This window comes from Lactuca serriola, chromosome 9 (assembly GCF_051521515.1).
Source record: "Lactuca serriola cultivar US96UC23 chromosome 9, Lser_US96UC23_V15, whole genome shotgun sequence".
In the NCBI taxonomy this organism is placed as follows: domain Eukaryota; kingdom Viridiplantae; phylum Streptophyta; class Magnoliopsida; order Asterales; family Asteraceae; genus Lactuca; species Lactuca serriola.
The window spans coordinates 166,124,655-166,131,032 of NC_136416.1; the positions used below are offsets into that span (position 1 = coordinate 166,124,655).

Below are 6,378 nucleotides of genomic sequence, written 5' to 3' on the forward strand. Positions count from 1 at the left end.
GAGAAGTAAATAAACCATTGAAATTCTACTAATATTAAGAGTTCTAAAACAACTTTTATGATATTTAATGGTAAAAAAAACCATTTATGCTACATAAATAAGTAACTATAGGCTCATAAAAACGCACGTGTTTGTGTGTGTGTGTGTGTATATATATATATATATATATATATATATATATATATATATATATATATATATATATATGTATATGACTATACAAAAGTTACATTTTTCCAACCAATAATCATACATACTTATAAAGCTAGCATTTTTTCTTGAATCTCATGCATTTGAAACCCCCTTTTTTTAACTAATGCAACTCAAAAGTTTTCTTAATTATGATTTAATACTTAAAAGTTTTATAACTTATATTATGTTTAATTAGCATTTAGTGAAAAGTTTACTATAAAAAGGTTAATCTTTTGTGTCTTTTGTGTTATATAAAATCCTACATTGTAAGAAGGATGCCATAACATCAATGTTTTGCTTGGAATATCTTTCAACCAAAACAAATGAAGCTTTTCTATTCTTTCTTTATTTTTAGTTTCTCATTCAATCGTTATATGTGATTTGTATGTATTACTCAATCTTGAATGTGACTCTCCAAACATCAATGTTTTGCTTGGAATATCTTTCCGATTTTTTTTTTCAAGAAAAATATTTTGATTGCAGGTTAGTGAAGAATTGTCATTAAGTTTCTATGGTTGAATGGTGTTAAATGAAGAAAGAAGATCAGAAAACGGATATAGGTTTTTTTGTTTGATCAAAGTTGATGAATATTAGTTTTTTCTTTTGATTTAAATATATGTTTATGTAACATCTTTATTTATTTATTCAACCACCCAATGCTCTTATTTATTTGATTGTAGTTTTTCTATTCTGATTATGTTTATTTTCTATTATTTTTTTGTTGGTTTATTCTACACAACATATTTAAAAGATAATATTTAAAAGATAACATAATTTTTAACATTTGATATGTAATTATGATAGACTTATCATGATATGTTCTTCATATGAAAGTAATTTATCCATATTACTACAACAAGAATTACATATGACATTTACGAAAATATATATTATATGTGATTTGTTTAACATGTATATGCACCTATGTATGTTATAAATTTATAATTAAATATCTTTATGTTTAATAATTGAAGAGATTAAAATGATGCATCAAAACCAATTATTTAGACGGATATAATAATAATAATAATAATAATAATAATAATAATAATAATAATAATAATAAGAAGAAGAAATAATAATAATAATACTAATAATAATAATAATAATAATAATAATAATAATAATAATAATAAATACACATTTCCAAGTACCACATTCATTTGAAACTCACACTACAACTCAAAAGTTTTCTAATTTATGTATATTTATTAGTTATAACTAAAGAGTTTTTAACTTATGATTATTAATTAGTAATCACTAATAACTTTTTATTTCCTTTTTTTTATAAGGTTGTAAAATTTTGCTCATTAAAAACATTAATGTATTTGAAGAGATTTGTGATTTAAATATGAAGAGTTAATATAAATGTTATAATAGATGTTTTAGTGTTTTTATGTTATTAAAAGTTATAGTGTTTATTTTTCATATTTTTTATTATTCGTTGTATATATATCTTATTTAATATAAATGTTAAAATAAATGTTTTTCTATTTTTATGTTTTTAAAAGTTGCAGTTCATATTTTTGTTCATACGTTTTGTTATCCGTTATATTATCATTCAATTGATATATAAATTACACAATTTTAAACGGTTTATAAAATTATCAAATAGTTGTATATATCACAATAACTTAAAAATTAAACTATAATGTTTAATAAAACTAATATGGTAACTATATGTTTGCTTAACTATATATTTATATTCTCGCGCAACGCGCGGTAAGCTAACATTTTTTCTTGCACCACATTCATTTGAAACTCTCATCTATTTTTCCTTTCACCACATTCATTTGAAACTCCCATGACTTTTCAATTTCTTTCTAATAATAATTATAATTTGGTTGATTAGGTTAAATAAATATCAAAACTAACATGTAATCATATATAAACTAAATTTCAATATTAAAATAATATTTTTACTTCTACTAATAAAGTTATGTTTTTTAACATACACTACTAGAAAAAAGGCATTTTACGACGCTCATTGCGCGTCGTAAAACGCTCAGACGACGCGCAAATGCGTGTCAAGGAAGGCCCTGTCATAAAGAGAGACGACGCGCTTTTGCGCGTTGTCTATAGACGACGCGCATTTATGACGCGCATTTACGACGCGCATTTACGACGCGTGGTTATGACACGCAATGCGTATCAAGGAAGGCCCTGTCATAAAGGAAGACGACACGCATTTGCGTGTCGTAACCTTACGACGCGCGTGTTTATGATACGCAATGCGTATCAAGGAAGCCCCTGTCAAGAAAGGCCATGTCATAAATAAAGATGACACTCATTTTTGCGTATCGTAATTTTAAATGTTAAAAAAAATATTATTTATAGATTTACTAATTTTCAAATTAAATTTGCATTTAATATTAAATGCAAATTTAATTTGAAAATTAGTAAATCTATAAATAATATTTTTTAACAACATATTGAAATTATCATAAGAACGATAATTCATTTCAAAAAAATATCACATGTCAAACAAGTTACCTAAGCATTACATGTCAAACAACACTACATGTCAACACTAATAACACTTAAAAACATGTTTTTTCCTGCATTTGGATCATCCACAATTCCTATATCAGCAACCAACTTTAGGTCCAATTCTAACCACCTGTAAAAGAACAACATTGTAAATGAACATTAGAAGATCAACATTTGCTTGATTTGACGATTCAACATTACTTGCCCTTGGACCAATTTTAGGTGTAGAGTGTGGTGTAGCAAGTTTTGAAGGGTACCTTTTTGATGAGAACGCCCTTGCATTGTCGTTCCCCCTAAAGATAAACATGAAGCACAAACTAAGTTTGCTCTTGTCAGAAGCTGCAATTTCTGCTGTCATGAGTTTGTATAAGTTTTGAAGGGTACCCTGAGACATACAATCTCCTCCATCAGACCATCTCTTGTCCATGCTAAAAAAGAGATAATTCCAGTGAAATTCCTTCAACTATGCCCATGTAACTTATAATTCCAATGCAATTACTTCAACTATGGGTGTTTTAGTCTCGGGTGTCAGGTTCACTATTGGGGCATGTGTATCTGTGTTGGTTAATACCCGGGCAGATAGATCGGGCAGTTATGATTCATTAGTTCCAAAAGTGGCAATTGGGCTGTGGCAAACTGGATACCACCTGAACACTATCACCGCATTCTTATCCTAATAAATATCAATCAGAAACTTATCAATAAGCCTAATCATTATCATTAAAGAGGGATAAAAGGAGGGAGGGGTAATTAAGTAAATAAACCTGGCACTAGTTGAAACTTATCAATAAGCCTAATCAGTGGCAGACCCTACAACACCATAACTGCCTTTTCCAACCATGTCTTGAACTTCATATCTTCCTGCCTCTCCATATTCGGTGAAGAACTCTCTTTCGAGCTGCATACAAGAAACAATTACTTGGTTTTTGTCAACAGTAACAGTCTTTAGTAAACAGTAACTTTAATTTTAAAATTAAATTTCACATTAGAAATAAATAGATTTTACATCTAAAATGGGGTTGATTCAATATTCAAGATTCAAGGAATGGGGTTGATCTTACATTCTAAGGTGAAAAAGTTAATATTTTCAAAACATAATGGTTGTTTTCACATATAGGGTTGATTCAAAATTCAAGATTCTCTCTCTGCTCAGATTTATATTTACTTTTACTACTATAAAAACTTGTAAAATGTTTCTAAGAAGATACTGTATGTGTGTATCAATCATTACTTTCCATGGATTCTTTCAGCAGAGAGACTATAAAATGTTTCCACCAATAGTAAATTGGGACAACATGGATTAGTCTACCAGGAGACCACAAATGGATTTCCCTGTTCAGGTATTGCATACTATATATATATATATATATATATATATATATATATATATATATATATATATATATATATATATATATATATATATATAAAATATAAGAAAACCATACCTCTTCAAGAAATCTAAATCGATGATAGCATGCAAAACGAACATTTCCAACAGAGATTATTTTGAGAATGTGATGCATGTCAATGAAAAAAGTTTTTGCACTGCTTGCAACAGGAAAGAGATCAACAGAATCTGAGAGTTGAAAACAAATGATTAGTATAAGTGTAAAATCATAATTTAATTTACAGACTTACCCTTTTCACTTGCATAAACATGTATAACTCCATCTTCCATCTTGAAATGAGAGTTTGCAATCAAGTCCCATACAAGAATATTTCCATTTTGATCATCAGATATCAGCTCAGTCTGCACACCCAAAAACAAACCAATAAACCAAATTATATATAGGTACATGGCCAAAAAACAAATCTAATTTTCACAAGGAACAGAATCATGGACACCTGATTTGGATACAAAACCATAGTGTTAAAAGATTCAAAACTAGTAGAATTCAGCCAAACCTCTTCACCATCGAAGGCCAAACCAATAAACCAAATGAAACATATGGGATATGAAAAGCCATCGGCTATTGTCTTAAAAGCTATAAGGGAACAAGTGGAAGGATCTGATCCCAGCTCAGAACCTAGGTCAAAAATTGCTGATTTGTTAAGCTTAAGAACAAATCAAGAACTTCTAATCCATTACAGAATCTATCTTCATGATAAAAACTGAAAACAGCTTTCTCATGTGTTGTTGCTGATAATTGAGAGCAAAAAAAAAAATTAACATCTTTATAAAGAATGAAGATTAGGTGAAATCATGAATAAATTATATATATACTATATATACCATCTCCAAATCCATAACATGGAATCAAGTTATCTTCATCAAAATCTGCTAATGTCTTCCCGATGATGGATATGGCATGTTCATAGGGGTTTAGACTATGATCTGAAATATGATGTAAGCTTTTTCCATTGAAGGATTGTGAACTTGTTTTCGTTATCTAATGTTAGCATGTTTGATTCAATTTGATTGATGGAATCGAAAAAGCATTAATTGCCTGTCCATTCATTGCTTTTGGTGAAATCAATGCCGACGATGAGGTTGGAAGACTCGAGTCCTGCACTTGAAAGAGCCTGTGTCACCTGCAATCGTTCAAATTGATCGTATGATTCCAATCAATACAAGAGAAACGCGCGATGGATACAGAAGATTTCAAATCAGTTTAATGTGAGGAATCAGGATACGAGAATCGATTCAAATTAACAAGAAATGTTTATAAAAGTTACCTGTTCTAGAGAATTGTAATTATCAGCGATTCGTGAATATCGTTTCTCGAGCTTCTTTTGTGGTTTAGGAGGTTGTGCGCCGTAGGCCGGAGTAGAGGAAGATGGCTGCGAAGGATAACCGCCGTACTGATTGTTTGAACAAGATGATGTCGATTGGCTATACTTCCCTCCTTTTGGCTTTGAATTCTTAGAACTCTTGCCCCCCATTTGATTAATCTATAGAGTTCCGATAAATTCTTCTTTAGAAAACAGTTTCTCGAAAGCAAATTGTGAATGATTGAAACGAAAAACCCTGAAAACCCTTATTTATTGTGAAAACTGAAACAGATTAGTTAGTAACATGAACGAAATAACGCGGATATTTGAAGAGAATTACGCGGAAGATTAACCAATCTTCTATATTTGGTAACGCAACATAAACATTTGAAATTCCCCTTTTACGGAAAAACCGAAACAGAAATCAATTTTGTTGCTAAATCGTTGCTGTATCTCAAAACAAAGGGATCGGTAATTTGGTGGAAGTTCAATCTCTTATACCTAGAAGAAACGTAAATCAACCTTGTAAATTCTAGTTAAACTACATTAGTGTTTTCTCTACATTAGATAAGTTACCTCTGATTCAGTTCAAGAGTTTAATGTAATCAGTAATTTTACCATTTTCATATTCAACTTCGGTGATGAATTTGGAAGAATGATTCGAAGAAATAAACCTGGATAGATTCTCTGGATAGATTACTTGCGAGACAAATGAAATTGAAAGGTAGAGGCGCTACACTCCTTTTTTTGTTCGTGTCACTACACATCAACATAGAGAAATCGAGAACCCCTGCAGGTTTGATCTGCTCAGAAGACGGGATCAAAGATTTGGTGATATTGCGATTTTGTTGTGGGAGAAAAGAGGATTTGTGATGATATTAGGGTTTTTTTGGGTATTAGAGTAAGAGAGATAGAGAAAGAGAGAGAGTGAGTGAGTGAGAGAGAGAGAGAGAGAAGAAAGATGGAAATAAGATAGAGGAT

The 6,378-nt window shown here is 30.1% G+C and overlaps 1 long non-coding RNA gene across 1 annotated transcript; it reads right to left on the minus strand.

Annotated features, from left to right (window-relative positions):
* Positions 1–5,131: 5,131 nt before the first annotated feature.
* LOC145075220 (uncharacterized) lies at positions 5,132–5,909 on the minus strand. Its single transcript, XR_013692382.1, has 3 exons — positions 5,738–5,909; positions 5,362–5,577; positions 5,132–5,217 (listed from the first exon to the last, which is right to left on the minus strand). It is a non-coding gene; the product is annotated as an uncharacterized LOC145075220 (long non-coding RNA).
* Between the last annotated feature and the right edge of the window lie 469 nt (positions 5,910–6,378).